The sequence below is a fragment of the Oryctolagus cuniculus genome, chromosome 19 (assembly GCF_051225735.1).
Source record: "Oryctolagus cuniculus isolate XC-2025 breed Fujian yellow rabbit chromosome 19, ASM5122573v1, whole genome shotgun sequence".
Lineage (NCBI taxonomy): Eukaryota > Metazoa > Chordata > Mammalia > Lagomorpha > Leporidae > Oryctolagus > Oryctolagus cuniculus.
In genome coordinates this window covers 46097412-46121729 of record NC_142885.1, presented here as the reverse complement: position 1 = coordinate 46121729, position 24318 = coordinate 46097412, and the positions used below count along the sequence as shown (strand labels likewise).

Genomic DNA, 24318 nt, shown 5'->3' with positions numbered 1-24318 from the left:
TTGCACATGGGTGGCTTATTTCGTAGGTCTATTCCAGTTTACGTTCCCAGCAACTGTGGATGATGGTGCCTTTTCCCCCAGTTCCTAAGGCTGTTCTATTATTGATTTTCATTTCCCTGATGGCTGTGGATCCTGAGCATTTTTGCCTCTGTTTTTTGTCCATTTAGATTTTCCTCATTGAAATATGCCTGTGGAAGTCCTTTGCCCTTTTCTTTGGTCGCTGGTTTGTTTTTCTGATGTTGAGTTTCTTGAAAATTTCTAGCAGTTGATCTTTATCTGTAGCATGCTTTGCAGATAATTTCTCCCTTTCTGTTAGTTGTCTCTTCACAGTGCTGAGTGTTTCTTTTACAGTTTAGAAGCTTCTCTATTTGGTTTGTTGTTGTTGTCCTCTTCTATCCCTTTCTTTAATCCTCTGTGATTCTCAGATATTGAACATCCTTGGTTAATTTTATTCGTAGCCATTTTATTTATTCTGTAATTATGTGTACAGGATTGGTCTCAGAAGTTCTTTCTCAGCCATGACCTTGTCTGTGTATAAAAAGGCTTTTGATTTTCTATCCTGCCATTTTACCAACCTCTAGTCTGAGTTTCAATAGTGGAATCTTTTGGATCTCATGTGTATAGAATCATGTCATCTGCAAATAGGGATAGCTGGACTTCCTCCCTCCCAATTTTCATCTGACATTGAGAAATGAATGAAAAAGTACCAACATGATAACATGCTCATGGAAAAAGTCAGCAGTGACCTCAGATGCTATCTTTCTGTATTCTCTCTTGCTTCGTGTTAGACATGATTTGTCCTGTTTCAAACATGATCCATAGATTAAATGCAGGGCTAGACTGTGGAAGGTGGGTATTGGGAAGTAGACCTGTGTTCAGTGGAGAACTGTGTAGATCACAGGTGTTCAAGTCCTGTGTGACTGGGTACATAAGTGTTGAATAAATAAATTACAAATATTTCCTGGTGCGTAAGTCACAGGTAAACCACACAGAATGTTTTAAGGAAGAAGACAATGAATGGTTACCTGAATGTTTTCTAAGACGGAGTTAAATACCTTTTCAAATTCTGTGTTAATAGGGTATTTAATGCATATAGTCTCAAATTTGACATATGCTCTAGTAGATGGCCTTGATGTAGTATTTTGTTTATAGCTCTGTCTTCCTTTTTAAAATTTTTTACTTCTTCTCAAATATCTTACTTAGTTATTTGAAATTCATAGTTACACACAGAGAGGATGAGATGCAGAGAGAGAGAAAGAGACAGACAGACAGACAGTGAGACAGACAGGTTTTCCATCTGCTGGTCCACTCCCTAGTTGGTTGCAATGGCCGGAGCAGAGTGAATCCAAAGCCGGGATCCAGGAGCCTCCCTGGGATCTCCTGCATGGGCGCAGGGGCCCAAGGACTTGGGCCATCTTGTACTGCTTTCCCAGATCACAGCAGAGATCTGCATCAGAGTGGAGCAACCAGAACTCCAGCCCGCAGCCATATGAGAAGCCGACACTGTTGGCGGTGGCTTTACCTGCTACCCCAACGTGCCAGGCCCTCCCAGAAGCCATTCCCCGTTTGATCCAGCTGGCTGCTACCATGCCTTGGAAAGCAGATGGAGATGGTCCAAGGTCTTAGGCCCGTGAAACCCAGAATGGAGCACTGGGTAAAGTCCCTGGCTGCTCTTCCCCGACCTTGAGCACTGAGAGGAACTGGAATGCTGCTGTGTGACAGAGGCCCCCTGCAATTTCTGTGAGCTGTACTGAGTCCCCACGACTCTGCTTGATGTTTCTTTGGTACCACACTTTCAGAACTATACTGGCAAATGACTCAGGGGAGAAGGATATTCCTGCTCTGTTGCTGCCCTGAGCCTGCAATCAAGGTCCACACAAGGCCGATGATAGAAATGTTGCATCCAGAACAGCCCCCTTATAACTAAGGTGACCTCCAGGCCCCACAAATGGATCCTGGATCAGAGGTCAAGACTCTGTGCAACTTGAACATTTCCTGCCTTGGGAAGTTCACTGCCCCCACCCCCAGGACATGTTCTGAGCTGCTTGGTCCTAGGTGTAGAGGCTCTGGCCGCTAGAAATGTTGTACTGAGTTGACTCTGAGTGTTCAGATGCCAGAAAACATGTAACAGAGTTCCTCGGATCTGTGTGACCACTTGGATATCCAACTGTGATCGCAGACACACATGGTGGATTTATGAGTGCTACCTCAGGGTGGAGCTGAGTGCTTCCTGCGGGGACTATGGGATCTTGCTGGGATGCCAGGGTGGCACAGCAACCCATGTTGCTCTCGCTGAATCTGTGTGTAGCTTAGATGGTAAAACTGTGTCTTTTCACTAGTATGGAGCAGAGCCTCAAAAGGTGGGGAGATGGTCTTATAAAAACTTACTGCTGCTGGTGCCATGGCTCAATAGGCTAATCCTCCGCCTGCAGCACCCGGCACCCTGGATTCTAGTCCTGGTCAGGGAGCCCCAGCCGGAACTAGAACCCGGTGTGCTGGCGCCGCAGGTGAAGAATTAGCCTATTGAGCCGTGGTGCCGACCTACAAATCTTTGTGATTGTCTTGTTCCTTTAGTTATTAGAAATAAGTTATTTTGTTAGGTTGAAATTAGCTTATTTGAATTAGTGTTGGATCTTACTTGCTGTGACATAAAGAATTCCTTTATAGATAATGAAAGCAATTTAATGGTGTGGTCTAAAGGAGAAAACAATATTGCTCAAGCTGTTAACACCAGGGGACTTCTTGCTGACTTCTTACAGTGCCCTGCAGACTGTACATTATTGCACGCTTGAGAATCCAGGGGCTGAAGTCTGACCTGAAGTTATTACAGAGAATGCTCCATGTGCAAAAGTCATAAAAAAGCAGAGAAATATAAGTAGCAATAAATGAGAATGCAGAAAAGACTTCTAGAATTGAACTGACCACAAGGTTTGCTGGGATTTTTTGAGCAGTATAGCACTAGGTTGTCTGTATTGGGCACCAGATACAATCACTACAGCCTTGTGAAATTAAAAACTCTATGAAGTTCTGCAGAATGGTGTTTGAGACTCACTAATAGGACTCAACATACAAGGAATGCAGATGAGCAGAGCATCTCTGACTTTAACAGTGGCGGTGTGATTGGTCATTCTTTACTTATCCTTTATATTGTGATAGCAACGTTAAAATGCCTTTTGTGTAAAAACCTGAGGAAATGGATGTGAAAAGTCTTTTTGGCAATCTTTTGTTGTCAGTAAATTCACCATCTTAAGTTTATTAGAACTTTTTGAACCCGTGGTACTAGGAACTTGATAGAACTTTGCAGCATTAGAATACAATTTGCTGCTTGCTCGAACCTGAGGGGATTTGGAGCTTACCCAGAATAATTAGAAATGTAGCCTCTATTTGAAGCCTTGGCAAGAACAATAATTTAGGATTGTGGCTGTGTGGCACTGGTAGAAAGTGTTTTTCAGTCCTGAGTTTGGACACCTTGTTTGTATATGACAGAAAAACAGCTTTCAGAAACTTGCTGGCGGATAAGGTATTAATTTCACAATCTGGTGGTTTCATTGCTTTTTTTCTAAAGGTTTTATTTTCCCTTCTGTCGCTCCCCGTCTTCGTGGAGGAACGACACAGGACCCTGCGCTGTTCTTTCATCTGCTTGGCCCTCCCCGGGTTTGCTGCTGGTTCTTCCCGGGTTGGCTACTGACCCTTCCACCTCCGTGGAAGGGCAGTTCCCCCTGGCCACTTTCCCACTTCCGCAGGGGAGCAGCACACCGCCGGCCGGCTCTCTCGGGGGCTGCACAGGTGCTCCTCTTAGATGTTCCTCTTAGATGTTCCTGGTGCATGATGTCTCTCTCCTCCTTTATAGTCCTCCTCCGCCAATCCCAACTCGGCTGCCCACATGCCGAGCACGCTGCTCTCCTCCAATCAGGAGCAAGTCCTACAGTTTATTGGCTGAACTGGAGGCAGCTGTGTAGAAGCCTCTTTCTTCTCTCCCAGCGCCATATTGTGGGAGAGCAGATGCATAGAATAAGTCCCAATTCCAGCAACTCAGTCCAGTCCGGATTGCTCCCCACACCCTTCAAGTGCTGGCATATTCATTTTATCAAAGCTGGAATTTTCTCATCTTTAAAAGTAAATCTTGAGTATGTGCTAGGGTATACACAAGCATGTTGTGTGAGCATAATTACAAGGATGAACTGCTTTGCTTTTGAGTGGTAATGGACCAACCCTTGGTGTGATAAGAAACATAGTTTTTATTCTATCTTGTGGTTCAAAGCCTGCTTACTACTGCTCCTGATCAGAATCTTAGTCCTTTTTGTCAAACGGGTTTAGAGTCCAGCGCACCTTTTTATCCACCTTCTCTCTGAAAAGCAGTGGGAGATAGGGCAAATTTTTACAAATGGATGTATTTATTTGTGAGGTAGAGTTACAGACAGAGGTCTTCCATCCACTGGTTCACTCCCCAAATGGTTACAGTGGCCAGAGCTGAACCAATTCAAAAACTGGAGCCAGGAGCTTCTTTGAGGTCCCCTACATGGTTTCAGAGGCCCAAGAATTTAGGCTATCTACTGCTGCTTTCCCAGGCCATAAGCAGAAAGCTGGATTGGAAGAATAGCATCCGGGACACGAACCTGCACCCACAAGGGATGCTGGTGCTGCAGGCAGAAGCTTTACCTACTTTACCAGTGTTGGCCCACAGAGCTACTTTTCAAGTCAGAGCATTTGATTCTAATTCTGCATTCTGAGGACAAAACTTAATTTCTCCATGCCCTAGTTTCATCTTCTGTGAAAGCCAAAGTAATTCTTAGAGAGTATTCGTGGGTGTAAGTTAAATGTAATGCATATACGTGATGACCTCTTTAGACTTAACAGTGTTGTAAAAATGTTTCTCAAAGGACATCATGTTAAGTGAAAATAAGCCACTTGATATTTAATAACGATTTCAGCATATTTCAAAAGGATAGGATGTTAAGTGGAACAGGCCAGATAAATACTTCCCATTATCCCTCAGAAGTGGAAGCTAAAAACCTCAGTTTGAACACAAACGATGTTTACTCGAAGATGGGTGGTGGGGATAGAGGGAGTTGCATAACACACATCAAATTAGAGTTTGATCAAAAACCCCCTCCCTGGTGTTCAGGCATGGCTGGCTGACTGTATTTCACAGTAACCCATTATGGGTTACATGAACAAGCAGAGTAGGGCAGTTTCAGGACTCCAGTATCCAAAAAGCGATATCAGGCAAAGGAATGTTGGTGACCCTGATTTGATCAGTAGACATTGTATATGCATTTGGAAATGTCACACTGTAGCCCATAAAGATGTATGATTATTATTAACAATAAATTAATGTCAAAATTCAAGGGTTTGTAAAAATATTTTTAAATATTTATTTATTTATTTGAAAGTCAGAGTTACACAGAGGAGAGGCAGAGAGAGAGAGAGAGAGAGAGAGAGAGAGTTCTTCCATCTGCTGGTTCACTCCCTAATTGGCTGCAATGGCTGGAGCTGCGCCAATCTGAAGCCAGGAGCCAGGAGCTTCCTCCGGGTCTCCCACGTGGGTGCAGAGGCCCAAGGACTTGGATCATCTTCTACTGGTTTCCCAGGCCATAGCACAGAGCTGGATCAAGTGGAGCAGCTGGGTCTTGATCCAGTGCCTATATAGGATGCCAGCACTTCAGGCCAGGGCATTAACCCACTGCACCACAGCTCCAGCCCCTAAAAGATTTTTTTGAAAGGCATAATTACAGAGAGATGGGGAGAGAGAGAGAGAGAGACAGAGAGAGAGAGAGGGAGGCAAGAATTGAGGGAGGGTGTGAGGGAGAGGGGTATCTTCCATCCTCTGGTTCACTCCTCAAATGGCTGCCATGACTGGAGCTGGGTGCACTGAAGCCAAGAGCCAGGAGCCAGGTTTCCCATTAGGGGTTGCAGGAGCCCAAGAGTTGGGCCATCCTCTGCTGCTCTCCCAAGCACATTAGCAGGGCGCTGGATTGGAATCGGAGTACCAGGAATCAAACTGCTGCCCATATGGTATGCTGGTACCACAGGAGTCACCACTACACCACAGCGCTCGCCCCTAAGTTCTTTGTTTTGTTTTCGCTTTTAATTCTTCCTATGGCTTTATCCCTGAGCAGAGGATAGGACAAGTGTTCCCAGCCTCATTGGGTCAGGAGTAAATAAAGCCTGAAATAGTGGCTGCATTTGTTCATCTGGAACTTGATACCAGAGCCCAGAATTTTAGTTTTATAAATATTGAAAATGTTTGGCTCTAGAGTTTAAATGAAGTTTAGCATATTTTTTGTTATTCTGAATGTGATTTACTTGTCCCTAAAGTGTGCACATTACAAAATTTGTGATTTAGAAAGTGGAAGTTGAAAAAAAGAAAATGGAAGTTACCCTCAGTTTTATTTGGAGATGTCCAAGGCACTGCTGACAGTTTTGTGTGCCCCTTTACAGGTGATTTCCCTGCATTAATAAAAGTGTGTGTTTGTGTTTGTGTTTGTGTTTGTGTTTGTGTTTGTGTGTGGAGGGGTATTTGTATGTGTACAGTGCTCACATGCACATAGAAATGACTTTGTGCAGAACTGTGCTCTTAATAGGATGGTTTTCCATCTTCTCTTTTATACTTGCCAGTATAGTAATTTTTGTATCATTATAAACATATAGATCTAATTCTCTTCAGTGGCTGTATAAGATTACATTGTATTCCAACATAAGTGGTTGCTGTTTTGTGTGAGAATTCTGATTTTTCACCATGAAAACAATACTGCAGTGAGAAACCTGGAATATCCATACCCTGAGCATCCCTGGAACTGCTCTTTTGATGACCTGTGTTATTTGAGAATCACTAGGTCAAGTACAGTCCTGTTGAAAATGTTGCTAGGTCCTTCTAAATTATCCTCCAGGGTTGCATCCATCTACACTTCCACAAACAGTGAGGTAAATCTCCTGTGCTTTCATCAACACCAGGTTTTATAATTCACATTCCTTTCAGTGACACATCTCTGCTTTAGCACAAGACATCTGGAAGGGGAGAGCTGCCCTTCCATCACTGCCTGTTGGCACACCAAGAGCAGGCAGTGTAGAGGAGTCTGTTAAAGCTAACAGGGAGGTGAGCATCTGTTAAGCTGGAAACAGAAGTGTTTGGCTTCCATTCCTGTTTATTAATTCAGATAATGTTTATTGAAGGCTGTTACTGGCCATGGACCCTGAGAATAGCTTGATAAACAAGACCATGGTCTGCCTTTATGAGCTTGCATTCTAGAGTGGGTCAGCCTTGAACACATCCAGTAGGATATAATGTCAAGTATGGTGAAGACTTCAGATGAAAAATAAAGCAGAGAAAAGGACAAGGGAGGAGGTGTGTGTGGGGAGACCAGGTGCAGGAAAGGATGCCATTCGGATGGTCTTGGAAGGTTCTTTGCTGATGGGACTCTTGAATAGAGACCCATGTGCAGTAAAGCCTGAGCCCCATGATAACCTGTAGAAGGCCCCATCCAGCTGGGTCTGGCAATAGCAAGTACAGAAAGCCTGAGAAAAGAGCTAGTTAGGCAGGTTCCAGAAGAATCCCGGGAGCTGCACTGACTTTTGATTTGCTAGAGGGAGATAATTGAGCTACCTACTTTCTTTGTCAAATGCTACGTTAAGGCAAATGAAACTGTGAACCTCATGTGTGTGTCTTTGAAAGAGTGATGCTGTTCATGTACAGTAGCACTTGAACCACTAGAACGCAGCATCTGAACCACTGGACAGCAAGTCTCTGTCAGCATTCTGTAGAATGAAGTGGCGTTGCATGCCAGCTCTCTCCCTACCACAAGGCTGACTTTGTTGAAATTTACACAGGTGTTGAACAGACCTCCGCACCTTCAGTGTAGATAAGACTAGAGCAGTGCACTCTTGTGCCTGACTGCCCTTTGTTCTGCCTCCTTGTGTTGTACATTATTAAATGTGCTTTCAAAGCTCTGGTGCTCACAGCTGAAAATAAAGTAAGTTTGGAGGACAGTCACAGGCAGCACTGTCCACTCAGCAGGTCAGGTAGTTTCTGCTTAACCATTGTACCAGATGCCCTACTGCACCCATTATTAACTCTCTTCCTTTCAGAGTTATTAGCTGTGTTATAAGATTTCTAGATTTCTGGGTAGTTTTGTAAATCTTAAAGTAAAAAATAAGAGCATTTGTTGCCAGCATTGTGGCTTAGGTGGTAAAGCCACCGCCCGTGATGCCAGCATCCCATATGGACACTGATTCAAAGTCCCAGCTAAACTTCCAATCCAGCTCTCTGCTAATGCACTTGGGAGGGCAGCACAAGGTAGCCCAAGTGCTTGGGCTCCTGCATCCACGAGGGAAAGCCAGAAGAGGCCCCTGGCTCTTGGCTTCAGTCTGGCACAGCCCTGGGCATTGTGGCCATTTGGGGAGTGAACTAGTGTATGGAAGCCGTTTCTCTTTCTCTATCTCTCCCTCTCTTTCTGTAAGTCTTTCTGTAAAATATATGAAATGTTTTAAAACAAGAACCTTTAACCATTCAAAGAAAGCCTCAAGTAGAAAGAAAAAGAATCTTGCAGACCCACAGTACTCACTGACCTAAAACCTTGACTGAAATTTTTGTTGAAGTTTGCTGATAAAGTGTTCCCCAGAAATGACACATACTGACTTGTGTGAGGTGAGCTGTAGATATTCTTGAAACTGTAAAAATCACTTCTGCTAGTTTTTACACGATGTAGCTGTTATACTCATGAGCTACTTGAGAGCTGTTGGGTAGAGATGTTATTACTGGCAAAGTGGTCACACTGCACAGCTCCCGTGGGCACCATTACACTCTGTGACTGGCATTTCCAGGGCTGGTGCTGTGCACACTTGGGAAGTCTTACCCACAGGTGGTGTGGTATCTGCACAATGTCTGCATGATGGTTCTCTTTTAATTTAGATGGTTGGCAGGGTTCCGTTAGTCCAATGTCTCTCAACTTGTGACTTTTCAATATTGCTCCCTCACATGTTTTTGAGTCCCCTCGGGGGTTGGGGGAATAGTTGGGGCCCTGAGGGTTTGCCCACTTTTCTAGAGACAAGGATAGGCCTGACCTTGCCTCCTGGAACTTTCTCTGAGTTAGAAACCTCTTAGAGTTATTCTGCAACCTTGAAATTTTGTATTTAATGGTGGATCTTTAAGCAGAGGTATCTTAAAAACATAGTGCAGCAATCATAGACTTATTTTTATTATTCTTTTAGTAAAGAGGAGGGAGTAAAGCATTATTGGTCAGTGCACATGGTGCTTAATGTGGAATCTGGAGGTGGAGATGGTGTTTTCTCACTTATATATAGTTCATGATTTCCAATTATCGCCAAGAGGTAAACACTAGAATTAGGTCTAGGCTGTGGTTCTAGCTGGTATGCCTCTGTATTAAATTTCATCTCACATGTGTTTGGCATCAAGATTTCCAGCTTTCCAAGGCTGGCCACAAACTTAAAGCAAGCGTCTAAACCAATTGTTAGAGGAAAAGATACAGCAGTGGTAACGATGATGCTAAATGAATCCTTTGTGTGATATCTGACACCTCATCATCTAGTTGAAATATCATGTGTTTTCTTGTTTACTGCAGTGAAAATAATTCTGACTTACCGGAACTATCCATTTGCCTTCCTTCCACATATGAGACAATCTGTTTCTGAATCATTGGGCTTCTAAAATTCTGTGGGTAGGGGCTAGTGTTGTGGTGCAGGGGGTTAAGCCACCACCTGCAATGCCAGCATCCCATACTTGTTTTCTTTCTGTAATCCAGAGGTTGAAAAACAACCACCACTCCCAATGCATGAGTCATATGAAAGCAATTTCACTTTATTTAACACTCTGAGAAGAAAAAGCAGCTGAGTATATACGGTACCGAAAGAGAAAAACTCTGTCAAATTTTAAATGGAATGGTGGAATAATTTCCATGACAAAAGTGAAACAAACAATCAACCTGTGGCCCCACTGCACTGGAGCCTGGCCTCACTTCCTACTTGGGACTGACAGTAAGAGCTCAGGAGAAGCCTGGAGCCATACCTGCTGTGCAGGCCTGCGTAGGCTTGGTCTTTGTTTTCTGATTGGACAGTCAGAACTGATGCATGCCATTGAATTCTGAGTTTATAAAAAGGGTGCTCAGTGCTGCTGTTTGCCTTTTCTCTTCTTGGTGTCTAGCATCATGGAGTTCTTCATTGGAACGTGTGCTAAGCCCTGGCACTAAGAATAAGGAGGTGAGCAGCCAAGAACAACACTGCAGCAAGGGCCGGACTGCTGGTGTCGGGGAGTGGCAGTGGATTCCACAGGACCCTCAGGTTTGACCATCCTCACCTGGTGAGTCTTGAAATGTTTGTGCATATCATATGCCGGTCCTGGACACAGGCAGGGGACACTTGGGCCTTCAGGAGCCAGGGGGAAGGAAGAAAAAATTGTGTATTATATTGTCCATTATAAATTGAATGTTATATATTGTTATAAATTTTTACTATATATTATAAATTTTATATCATATGTTCTAAAGAGATTTTAAATTGTATATTGTAAAACATACATGTGCTCGGAGGTATCACATAGAGTTCCAGGAGGTGTGAGCCTACCTGGCTGAATTCTGATGCCAGGATGGGTGAAGCAGCAGGTGAGTCATCTTCTTTTGGGTGGGCAATTAAGATGCCCAGTGACTGTGTTAATTTCCAGGTCTCTTGTTTTATTTTCTGGGTTTATAGTTCTACTTAGTGTATAGGAGCTGAGAAAATGGATCTGGTCATCGAGAAAGGAAATTCCTGCTCGCAGGATTTGCTTCCTGTTTTTCCTAATTTGCTAAGATAGTTTATCTCAGTTTGCATTGAAGGTTCTGCCACACAGCAGTGAGAGCATTGAGTGGTAAACCCAAAAAGATGGTTGCATATTGTTGTCATTGCCCCACTGAAATCTGATTCTGCCTCTGTGCTATCCAGTGTTTCCCTAATTTTTTGAAAAAGTTCCTGAGGAATACATTGTTATATTGTGTTAATGAATGTGGTTATGTGGGGAGACATATCATGCAAAATTTACATGTCCCAGTCATATTATTGCATTGACTAGGAGTATGGGGACTCCTAGTCAGAGGATGGCACCGAAATTTTTAGAAGTCAGCATTACTTCCTAAGTATATTTGTTGCAGTTATAAAACTATTAAGGTTCTGAATAACTCAATACAGGTTCTTTTTACTTCTACATTAGATTTTGAAATATGAAATATTGAAATCATTTGGATTATGATATGTTTAGAGCATTTTTAGGTCTGAGAAGGCAGGGGCATTGTTTCTGCACAGTATCCACAATGGTTGCCACGTAATTGGTTCTAAAACTTTGGTTGATGAAATGAAATCCCTATTTGTCCCTGTGTTTTAAACAACACAAAATTTCAAAATCCGTAGGTATTGTGTTTTGTGGTTTGGTTCTTACAGTATGTGGTGAATCAAGTCTGCCTTCCTTCTGGTTAGCAGTTACTAGTGTTGACACCCAAGGGTCATTCCTTGAACCTCATCTTATGAGATGCTGACCAGTGACTACTCAGAAACCACCCCTTGATGCAAGTCCTCATGGATGTTCCAGTTTCTTCATTATCCACTCTTGGTGTTCCTGTTAGTGCTGATTCTTCAAATCCAGAAGTTGAAATGACCCCATGTTAAAACTAAGTGTTTGTTCACACTGGCCTTCTCATCCTAGACAGCCTTATCTCTGTACTGTGTTTCAGGAAGGTCTTGGCTTTTTCTCCCATCATTAGCTAGACCTGTTTATATTGCCCATGGTTTTCTCCTTTTGGCTATTTTCAAACTTGATCCTTGATTCCATAATTCCTTTCCCTCACACACAACACACCAAGAAACATCTGTTCTTTTGTTGTCTCATGCTCCCAATCCACAGATGTTCTCTGATAACAATCACCAGGCATCTCAAAGGCTGGCTGGTCCCTATACCCTTCTCAAAGCCGCAGGAATGTGGGAATCTTTTGCTTTTTGCTTTTATGTCTCAATTCCATCACTTTTTCCACACCTCTGCTCCTGTGACCACCATTAAACTTTAGCGTCTCCCACAAAAATCCTAGGCTAGCAATTTCTAGTGTACTACTAAGAAGAAGTTAAAATATAGAAGCTTTCTGGGGAAATTCCAAAATTAGAGTGCTTTATGCCAGACATCTTTAAGATGCTTTTCCTCTGTTTAATGAAAGTCAGATCTATGGGGGAAAACTGGATGGTGAGTTTGCTACAAACAATGCCTTTGTTTCACCTTTATACAGTTTTGTTTGTGAGTTATGTAGGCCTCAATAATTATGAATGGGAAAACTAAAACTGTGACTTGCAGTTCAATATTGGAAATATTTGAAGCTTTCTACTGAAGTGCTATAGTGAGAGAACAGGCATGGAGTCCAGGAAATCCTTCAATGAATTGGTATATGTGTAGTTTTCAGAGTGCAGCTTTCAAAGACATTTAAACTTTGTAAACATTTTCTTTTTAAGGTTTGGCGAGGATTCCACTGTATGTGTATCCCATTTTTCCTTATGGGTCCATCAACAAACATTTGGGTTATTTCCGTATGGTGAAATTGTTAATGATGCTGAAGTGAATGTGGAGGTGCAGACAGTTCTTTGACATGGTGATTTTCTTTTGGATTCATGGCTAATAAAGGTTGTTCCTTTTGAGATTTTCTTTGAGGAACTTCCATATTGCTTTTCCTAATGGATGGTACAGTTTACATTCCCTCCAATACTGTGTGTTCTGTGTGCTCTACATTGTGCCCAATACTTATCTTTTAACTTTTTAATAGTAGCCGTTTAACAGATATGAGATAATAACCATTGTCATGTTGATTTGCATTTTGCTGATGATAGCAATGTTCAGAACTTTTTCACATACCCACTGGGTACATTGTCTGTCTTTGTTGGAAAACATTGATTGATTCCTTTGTCCTTTTGTAATTGTATTCTTTGCTTCTTAGTGTATGCATTCCCTGTATTACTTCCTTGATCACACATACGGTTTGCTAATATTTTCTCCTATTCATTGGTTTGCCTTTTCATTTCATTGATCTTTGCTTTATTGCTTTACTAGTTTGTTGTAGTTTCATTTCCTTTTGTTTGCTTTTGCTCTCTGTGTTTAATTGTTAACACATAAGCAACCGCTCTTGAGGCTAATGTCAAGGAATTTTCTATTTTATAAGTTGTAAGTGTTCAGATCTTCTGTGTGGACTTTCAGTTCATTTTGAGTTGATTTTAATATGTGGTGTAACAATGATGCAGTTTCAGTTTTGGACATGTGGTTATCCAGGTTGCTTTTGCTTCAGATGTGGGCCTTTATGTCCAGTGACTGCATGTTTGGTAACCCTAGTGGGCCAGGTTTCTCAGTGTCTTCATTTGGATCCCTTAAACCAGATGCTGTGGCTGGAGTTGAGGAGGAGCTTGACATGTGTGGTGATTGGGGAGTAGGAGTCCATGCAGTGATGGGGTCAAGACAGGGGTCTGTGGCCTCCTCCTCTGGAAGCCAGGGCTATATGAGGGTATGTCCCAAAAGTTTTTTGAAGGGTAGACATTTGGCATAGTGGGAAAGACAATGCTCAGGATACCAGTGGCAGCCCGTGATGGCTTAAGTAGTTGGATTCTTGCTACCACATTGGAGACCATCTCCCAGCTTCAGCCTGGGTCAGATCAGCCCTGTGTATTTTGGGCATTTGGGTAATGAACTACTAGATGGGTGGTGTCTTTATCTCTCTCTCTCTCTCTCTCTCTGCTCCTCCCCCTTATTGATTGAAATGAATTGCAATATTAAAACTAGTAGGAAACATGGACACGGATGATTATCGCAGTAGCATTAGATTATTGAGTAATTTCCTAGAATCATACAGGTGGATGTTTGTAGCTCAAAGTAATCCATTACATCTGTTATTAGAAAATGAAATAAAGGTTAGCTCAAGGCTCTATCCATAAAATAATGTCGAAAGATTAATGTAGATTTGATCAGTACAAATTTTATATGAGTATTGAAATGTCACACTAGCCCATAAATCTGTACAACTCTTGTTGATAAAATGTAAGTAAAAATAGCAACATGTTACTTGGTGTATAAAGTTAAGGGGTTTAAATGATTAATGTCACAACTAATATTATGGTATTTGAAAATGGTTAATTAAGACAAGCAAAACCAGAACCTGTAAATAACTGAACTGTTCTTTCTTGTCATGCTCATGCGAAAGGCTACTATGCTGTGTTTTAAGATGGGGATGGATATTTATTTTAGGTTGTTTCCTCTAATTAAGAAAAATGGTAGTATGTTTTCATGTGTATGTGAAATTGAATAGCATCAGAGCAATACAATGAGTAGGAGATAAGCTTTTTTCATATTTGGGATTTTACCGTATTTTGAGAATCACTGCAGAGCCATTTCAGTTTGCACACTGTTCTTAACAAACCAAAAATTTAAAAAGTTAGGGCTTCCAAATGGTAGAGTTAGAAACGTGCCAGGGGATTCCAGTTCAGTCCCATCAAGGTGGCATGTACCAATGCCATCTGACTAGTCCAAGTGATTAATTTCAGTTCACAGTTGACCCTGATAGATCTAAGAGTCAAAGGGATCACATAAACAAGACTAGTGTCTGCTAATACTAACTGATAGAATTAAAAAGGGAGAGAATGATCCAACATGGGAAGCAGGATACACGGCAGACTGATAGAATGGCAGATGTCCTAAACAGCACTCTGGCCACAGAATCAGCCCTTAAGGCATTTGGATCTGGCTAAAGAGCCCACGAGAGTATTTTAGGCCTGGAAAGCCAAGACACTCTGGCCAAAAAACAAACAAACAAAAAAACACAAAAAACAACAACAAATGAAAGATCTCTGCAAGTGAGTTCCCAGTGGAAAGAACGGGCCATCAAAGAAGGAGGTGCCTTTCTCTGAAGGGAGGAGAGAACTTCCACTTCTTTTTTCTTGGGGAATTTAGGATTATTCTCTCATTCTGTAAAACATGTCATTGGTGTTTGATAGGAATTTCATTTATTTTGTAGGTTGCTTTAAGTAATATAGGTATTCTAATTATACTAATTCTTCCAATCCATGTGTAGGTTATATTTTTGCATTTTGGGAGTCCTTGATGATTTATTTCTTCAGCGTTTTAGAATTTTCATTGTAGATATCTTTCACTTAATCGGTTGCATTTATTCCTAAATGTTTTATTTTTGTCCCTATTGCATATTGGATTAATTGTTAGATTTCATTTTTGGCAAGCTGGTTATTAGAATATAAAAAAGCTACTGTTTCTGTATGTTGATTTGTAACCTGTAACGTCACTGAATTGGTTTTTTATCTTGAACCATTTTTTGGTGGAGTGTTTACATTTTTCCATGCACAACATCATGTATTCTACAATGTTGTTGAATTCAGTTATTGTTAACAGTTGTGTTGAGGAATATGTAATGTCATAAATATAAGAACATGTCAAAAATGCTTGAAGGTTACCTGTGGAGAATTTCTCTGTCGTTTGCCATATGGGAATTAGAGTAGTACCTGGTAGACTTGTGGACTGCCATTGCTAATGGGTGCATGCACCCACACAGCTTCCAGTGGGCTGCCTCTATGGTCCTCCAGGGCTCATGGTCTGCTAATAGGATCTGGCTGGCCTTCAGTTGTCACCTATTATCCACCTGTGACACTATGTTGAGGACATCATTTCAACTGATAAGAGGAGGAGGAAAAATGGGCCTCGAACATCAGCAACTGACTTCTTGACCGAGGGGGTGTGGACCTTAGTTCCACACGAGATGAGAGCTTGCAACCTGAATATTTTGGTTTATCACTGCTTTCCGTGTCCCTCCAGAGACTCCCAGTGAGACAGTGAGGCTTCTTAAGGGAAGGCCTATACTCAAGGTTGTGTGCAGAGTGTTGCTGGCAGCAGCATCTAAGTAACATGGTCTCATGGGATCATTTCAGACATTGGCACCTCCACCTGGGTAATGCAGAGTCTTGTGTGCTGTGGGATGGTGAGTCTGGATGCACCAGATGACTGCTGGCTGCCCCTCACATGCTGCCAAGTACCACCCACGACATGGTGAAGAAAGTTGATGCCTCATCTGCAGCTGTCTCAGGTGGTGAAGTGCCATATCTCAGACACCAAGGAAGTCCACACAGATGTACACACCTTGCTGTGGATGGAGACACAAAGCCTGCTCAAAGACTGGACAGGGCCACATTGAGAAGGGCAACCTTGCTGTGTTCCTGACAGGATGGAGTCTGTAAATCACCAGGCAACAGAGTTGGCAGCTGGCAGCTCTCACTGAACTACATCAAGATCCTGTCCAACTTGTCTGGAAAGCACAAACAGATGGTGTCATGTTTGCGCAGAGGGTGAACATAAAATGTCCCTTTTTCTGCTGCAATGGGTGTCCAGAGCATGTGAAACACCACACTACAGCAGGAGCCTCTTTGTTTCAATGGACAGTGTACAATTAAGAACAAAAGAGAGCCACTGAGGCTGTTAGGCATTCTTCAGCGAGTATGTGCAGCCACCACCCCCGAATGGCAAAGCTGCCCCTAGGATAGTCCCAAACAATCTGCCTTGGACCCAGTGGAATTATTTATTCACTTACTTAAGCATTATTCATTATGTTTCATTGAAAGACAAGAAAACAGATTTCCCATTGGCTGGATCACTCCACTTGAGTGGCAAGGGCCCAAGTATCTGAGCCATCCTCTGTTGTTTCCCAGGGTATGCATGAGCAGGAACCTGGATTTGAATGCGACAGGTATTGATCCTGGATACTCTGTGATGGGGTGCTGCCACCAAAAATGATGTCTTTAATTGCCATGCCAAATAAAGTGAATTGAAGCCTTTATATTCTGATTAGAATGGCAGTGTGAGATGGAGAAAGATGTTTCCATCTGTTGGCCTCATCACCAAAGCCTGCAAACATTATGGAAGGGCTAGGCCAAAGTCAGAAGCCAAGAACTCCATCCAGTTCTCTTATATTGGTGGAAGAGACCTAAGTAACTGACGCAATGCCTGCTCTCCATCAGAGTGTACATTAGCAGGAACCTGACTGCAGGAAGATTATACTGAAATCCAGGCGTTCTGATATAGGACATGGGTAAACCAAATGCCATCTTAACAACTCTGTCACAGTTCCTTGGCCATTGTTATATATTAATGATTTTTTGTTTGGAAAAAAATATTATTGAGGGAGAGACAGAGAGATCATCCAACCCACTACCTCACTCTCCAAATGGCTGCAAAGCTACAGATTAGCCAAGGTGAAGCCAGGAGCAGGATCTCCATCATCTTCTCCTACATAGGTTGCAGAGTCCTGAGATCTTCCGACATCACCCACTGTCTATCCATGCACCTTAGGAGGAAACTGGACTGGAAATAGAGTAGCTGGGGCATGACCCAGCACTACAGTATGAAATGGAAGCATTGTTATCTGAAGCCTTACCTACTGTGCCATAGCAAAGAGCTGGATGGGAAGTGGAGCAGGTGGATCTCGAACCGGCACCCACATGGGATGCTGGTGCTTCAGGTCAGGGCATTAATCAGCTGCACCATAGCACCAGCCCCAGCATTTACTTTTTAATTTAAAGGCCAACAATGCACCTTTATGAGACTTCAAGTGGGCTGCTTCTATGGTCCTGCAGGACTCATGGTCTGTTAACAGGCTCTGGCTGGCCTTCAGTTGTCACCTAGCATCCACCTGTGACACTATCTTGAGGACATCGTTTCAACTGATAATCAAGAGGAGGAGAAAAAAGTGGGCCTCGAACATCAGCAACTGACTTCTTGACTGAGTGGGTGTGAACCTTAGTTCCACACGAGATGAGATCTTGCAACCTCAAATTTTTGGTGTATATTTTGAAAAAGGAATTCAGAAAAAATCCTCAAGAAATCCACATATATCTCCTTTTCCTCAGTGATTCGGTTTCAACCAAGGAAGCCCAGCACATTTTCACCTTCTGGTAACACCAATTTCCTTACCTCTAGTGAACCCTAAGACCCACTTATCTCACCAGTCACCCACAAGGATGCACCTTGGTCAGGCACACTTCCAAAGAAAAAAACTAAGGACTACTCTGTGGATAGTTTTTGGTTCTGAGGGTCACATGGGTAAAGGACTTCAAATTAGCTTTGAGCTATTAGTGACCCTACTGTTTGACTCACAGAGAGTTTGGACTACCTTCCTCAGCATCATGAGCTGGGTCCTTGCCTCCAGCCACTGAGAATCTCTTGTTAAATGGAAGTGGTATTTCAGAGACCAAACAAACCCACACCCTGAGGAGTCTGTGTCCTTAATGAGGATGTCAGACACTTTGTCTATTTGGAGAGCCACCATCAGTCATCTCACATCAGATACCTCCTTCCAGATACAGGGGTAGTGTCATGTGTCTCAAGGGGTAGAACTTGTGATCATCCTACTTGACATTGAGCAGTCCAGCCACACTCAAGGCCATCTTGAAAGTCACATGTCCACCAATTCTAGGGACATCACCAATTGCTAATGGCCTTTTGTGGCCTCAGACTGGACCATCCATACCCTTACGTTGGAGTACCCCCTTTGGTGGATCACTGTTGATATCTGTGCTACTGGCCTAACCTCCCTGACCAACTCAGCTATTTTGCTTGCCAAAATTCTACTGCCTTTTAATGTAGCAAACCTGCACTATATATTATCTGCATCCTTGCTTTCATAGTGGAGCCTCCCAGGCTTATATGATTTGGGACATCATAGGCCTATCAACTTGGATTTGAGCTTATAGCTTTCCTGTTGTATCCATGTCAGTTGTGGAATTCTCCCAGGAATGCCTGCTGTACAGACAAAACTGTCATTCCTTCTTCTCGCATGGTTGCATTTGGAGTGGTGATTATGCACATGCTACCTGGCAAGAGGATTTTATTGACCTGCTGTAGCAAATGGCAGGTGCTTACTGTTCTGTAAGCCTACACCAGACTTCTCGTTGCTTCTTTGTTAATGGCTGAAATTGTCATCAGATTCTAAGTACTACATCCCTGGTGCATTAAACATGTCACCAAAAGTATCTGAAATACTTAGTTCCTGTCCATTTGGTGTTTACACAGTGATGGAGTTTCTAGTTCATGTGAAGGGTTTTTTTAAAAAAATTTTGAAATCAATAATTATACATACTTTAAAGGCTACTGTGTGACATTTTGGTACATGTCTGCAATGTGTCCTGATTAAAAAGGGATGATCAATATTTCCCTTTATTTGTCAGTACTTAATGATTGACATCTTGGAATTCCTTGTATATGTTCATTCAACACATACTCAGTTATTGTGAGCTATCCTCTGCATTATTCTGTGTAACATTAGAAAGTTACTCCTTGATCTAACTCTGATTTGGTACCCATCATCCAAACTCCTTGCATTTTCCCTCCAATCTCTTACATCCCTTATTAATTATTATGTATTCACATAGGTGTATTTTAAAGATTTATTTATTTTTATTTGAAAAGCTGAGCTACAGAGAGAGGGAGAGACAGAGAGATGTTTTCCTTCTGCTCATTCATTACCCAAATGGCTGCAACAACTGCATCAGAACAAATTCGAAGCCAGGAGCCAGGAGCTTTTTCTGGATCTCCCAAAGTGGATGTAGGAGCCCAAGCAGTAGGGCCATCTTCCATTGCTTTCTCAACCCATAACCAGTGTGCTGGTTCAGAAGAGGAGCAGCAAGGATATGAACCGGTGGGTGCCCACTTGGGATTCTGGCACCACAGGCAGAGCCTTAACCTACCATGCCACAGCACTGGCCCCTGATTGTTTTAGCTTGTGTTTGTGAGGGAATGGGTACAGTATTTGTCTTTCTGTGTCTGGATTGTTTTCACTTACCTCCAGTTCCATACATCTTGCTTCAAGTGACAGAGTGTCATTCTTTTCAAATGGCTGGATAGTATTCTGTTTCATATATATACAACAAACTCTTGACCCCTTCGTCTGATGAACTCTCAACTCAGTTTGTTTGCCAAGATACTATTCCCTTTTAGTGAGACAAAAATGCAGTCTACTTTTTCTGCATCCCTGCCCTCATAGTGGAGACTGTGGTACCAAAATGAGTTTGAACTGCTGGGCATATCTAATTTGGGGACATTTTCCTATTGTGGTACCAGAATGAGTTTCTTGACCCAGGCATATCTGATTTGGGGACATCTTATGGCTGTCATTTTGGATTTCTGGTTGTGGTTTTCCTATTCCATCCAACTCAGTTGGAAAGTCCCCCGGGAATGTCTGCTTTGCAGACAAAACTTCCATCATTCCTTTTTCTCCCGTGGTGGCATTTGGAGAGGTGATTACTCTCACATGCCACCTGGCGGGTGGATTTGATTGGTCTGCTGTTGCAAGAGGCAAGTGATTATTATCCTTGATAACCACACCAGACTGCTCCCTGCTCTTTCCCTCATGGCTAAAAATGTGCTTCAAACATGGGACTATAGGTAGGTGAACTGCTTAGTTCCTTTCTGTGGGACATGTACCCAGTGGTGGTGTTGCTGGTTCATGGTATGGTTCTGTGTTCTGAAAATTTTGACATTAACAATAATTTCACCTACCTAAGGGCTACAGTATTAGGTCTGGGTGCATGTCTGCAATGTGTCCTGATGAAAAATGAGATAATCAACATTTCCCTTCCTTTGTCAATATTTTATGATGGAAGACTTGCAATTTCTTCTGTATGTTCATATAATACATTCGAGGTTATTGTGAGCTAGTCTTCTCACTGTGCTGTGTAACAATAGGAACTTATTCCTTTGATCTAACTCTGATTCTGTGCTCCTCATCAAAACTCCCTTCATCCCCTGCAGTGGCTGCCATCCTGTATTAATCATTATGCATTTGGGTTTTTAGCTTGCTTATGTGAAGGTTTGCATGTGTTATTTATCTTTCTGTGTCTGGCTTTTTGCACTAAACACGATACCCTCCAGTTGCATACATTTTGCTGCAAAGGACAGGATTTCATTTTTAAAGGGCTGAATAGTATTCCATTTAGTATATACACAAGAAATTCTTGATGTCTTCATCTGCTGGTGGATACGTTGGTTGATTCCGTATCTTGGCCATTGTTAACAGTGCTGCAGTAATCATGGTGGAGCAGGTATCTTAGATACAATGATTTCATGTCTTTTGGACATATACTGAGTATTGAGATTGTTGAGTCATATGGCAGTTCTATTCTTAGTTTTTAGAAATCTCCACAGTGTTTGCTGCAGGGGTTGTACTCATTTGGATTCCCATGCTCAGTATACGAGAGTTCTCCTTTCTCCATATCCTTGTGAGAATTTTTTACTTTTTCTTTATGATAGGCATTCTAGCATTATGAGGTGATATCTCTTTGGGGTTTTGATTTGCATTTCTTTTTTAAAGTTTTTTTTTAATTTATTTGAGAGGCAGAGTTAACAGACACAGAGGGAGGCACACAAAGGTCTTCCATACGCTGGTTCACTCCCCAGATGGCTGCAATGGCAAGAGCTGAGCCCATCCAAAACCAGGAGCCAGGAGTTTCTTCCAGGTCTCCCATGTGGTTGCAGGGGCCCAAGCAGTTCAGCCATCTTCCACTGCTTTCCAGGCCATATTCAGAGAGCAGGATCAGAAGAAGAGCATCCGGGACATGAACCAGTGCCCACATAGGATGCTGGCCCTGCAGGCAGAGGCTTCGCCTACCGTGCCACAGTGTGAGCCCCTATTTTGATTTCTCTGATGGCTAGTAATAGTGTTTTTCATATATTTGTTGGCCATTTGTATTTTTTCTTTTGAGAATTGTCTTTTTAGGCTCCTTGTGCCCATTTCTTAACTGCATTGGATGCTTGATTTTGAGTTTGTTGAGTTCCTGATATATTCTGAATATTAATCCTTTGTTGGATAAGTAGTTTGCAAGTATTTTATCCCTTTCCATTGGTTGTTTATTCACTCTATTACTGTTTTCTTTGCTGTACAGAAGCTTCAGTGTTTGATGTAGTCCCATTCATCTAGTTTTACTTTTGCTGCCTGAACTTCTGGGGTTTTAACCAAAAAGTCATTGCCTCTACCACGTTTAAGAGATGTCTCCCTGTGTTTTATTCCAGCAAGTTTGTATTTTCAGGTCTCAGTTTTAGGTCCTTGATCCATCTGAGTTGATTTTTATGTGTGGTGAAATGTAGACATTTAATTTCATTCTTCTACATATGTATATCCGGTATTGTCAGCACCACTTATTGAAAAGACTATGGGATTCTCATCAAAAATCATTTAGCTGTTATGTATGTATGTTTGTATTTATGTATTTTTTTCTCTGTTTTCGTTGATCTTTGTATCCATCTTCATTCCAGGTTCATCCTATTTTATTTACTAGACCTTTGTGAAATCAGGTATTGTTATGCTCCCAGCTTTGTATATTTTTTCTTGTGTAGAATCACTTTGGCTGCTCTGGGTCTTCTGTAGTTCCTTATGAATGTTAGAATTTGTTGTTCTGACTGTATAAAAATGCCATTGGTATTTTGATAGGACTTGCGTTGAATCTGTAAAGTTCCTAAGGAATATGAACATTTTAATGTTAATCCTTCTAATTCATGAACAGAGGATGTCTTTCCATTTTCATGTGTCTTTGATGATTGTCAGCTTTCCCGCCACCAGTGACTGTCCCGGAGGCTGATGAAGGGTTCACAGAGGAGACTGAGAAGAATCAGGTTAAATGCTCTTTATTGATACACCGGCACTAGGAGGGAAGGCCACTCAGCTGGCTCCAGCGGGCACTAGGCTCTACAGACCAGGAGCTTCTCCCAGTGGGCACTAGGCTCTATGGACCAGGAAGGGAGGCTGAGTAGTGCTCCGATTTACAAGCTCTGAGGGTCTTCTTAAACACACTTGTTTAGGGTCAGCACTGCCTATGTTCCCTCCCTTTGGGCCCCGCAGTCATGGCAGCAGCGGTTACATAGTTACAACCACTATTTGCTGTTAGGCCATTTCCTCTTGCAAGCTTTGCTACAGTGCAGTTTCTTTCCCTGATAAATGATCAGTTTCGCTCCCTTGTCTTTTTCGTTAAATGCTCTCATAGCCCTGTAAAGCCCATTGAGCCGTTGGGCCAAAGGGATGAACATTCTTGAGCATATCCCGGATTGATTTCCAGATCTGAGGTCTTCTTTTTCTTCTTCTTCTTCCATTTCCGGTGGGTTGGGTTCCTCTCAGAAGGCCAGGTATCCCTTGGCGAAATTTTGTCCAGTTGAGAAGAGGTGCTGTAAGATAGGCAAGCATACAAGGACTATACAAAATATTGCTCCTATTTTAAACCATTTCCAGGATGGGAGCCAAGAGGAAACTGTGTCAGTCAGAGTATTTATTGTCTGTTCCACTGTTTTGACTTGACCTACCTTAAATGCTGCTATATTTTGAAGCTGTATTATATGTAGAGATCTCTTAGTAATGTTAGCCTCAAGATGAACAGTTGCATTTACCCACTCTAGCCAGGTAGAGTGGTTGTGTTTGAACATATCAGATAGTTGTGTTGCATTAGGAATGGATAGATTGTTCCATGGAATGGTGGCAAACTCTTCCAGTAGTTTCACACTTGAGTTCTCTTTCCAAAGCTAGTATGGTAATTATCTGTTCTATTTGTACCGCGTGTGGTTCGAGCATTTGGAGCCCCATAGCATGTGTCTTAAGCAGTGCTGACTGGTCATCTAGCTGACCCTGCTGCTCCTGAATTATCTTCAGAAGGGACTCTAAAGCATCTCCCTGTATTTGGGTAGTGCTTAGAGCCAGTGCTGCAGTCACAACACCAGCTACCGTGGCTGCTGACACTGCTGTAGTGATAATGGCTGCTGTTACTCCAAAGTCTCTTTTTTTGCGCATTGGTTTTATTGGTATGGTCAAATCAGACATATTTACTGGCACATATGTGAAGGGAGTTGCCTTTACCACCATATATGCAGCCAAGAATGTTGTCATTCTCTTTTCCCATTCCAGGTCCCTTATGTAACAATGGATCTCCTTTTTAGAATCTAATGGATGTCTGCATCTAGCATATAATACCTCCCCTTCGGTCCTGCATGTCCAGTTTCCTGGGTCTTCCCTTACTGGAGTTTTTACAAAATGTTTGTGGAACATTTCATATCCTGCCTGCCAAAAACAATGTGTTGACTGATTATTACTTGGAGGTCTGCATCTAATACACCTATGCTCTGAGCCATTTTTACAAATAAAAGAGACAGAAAACTCATCTTGAATTGTTGACCATTGTATTTGATATGTCTCGTTCATATACATGCTATATCCAAAGTCTGGAGTTGATAAATTGTAGGGTGTGTTTGATTCGTTAAGGTAGTAACTCTCATTTTCATAA

The 24318-nt window shown here is 42.2% G+C and overlaps 1 long non-coding RNA gene across 1 annotated transcript in view; it reads left to right on the top strand.

Annotated features, from left to right (window-relative positions):
- Nucleotides 1-24318, top strand: part of LOC149120545 (uncharacterized) — a 46982-nt gene that overhangs the window by 1199 nt on the left and 21465 nt on the right. Inside the window, exon 2 of the long non-coding RNA XR_016225924.1 lies at nt 10157-10312. This is a non-coding gene — a long non-coding RNA (uncharacterized LOC149120545). The remainder of the gene's footprint in view (nt 1-10156; nt 10313-24318) is intronic.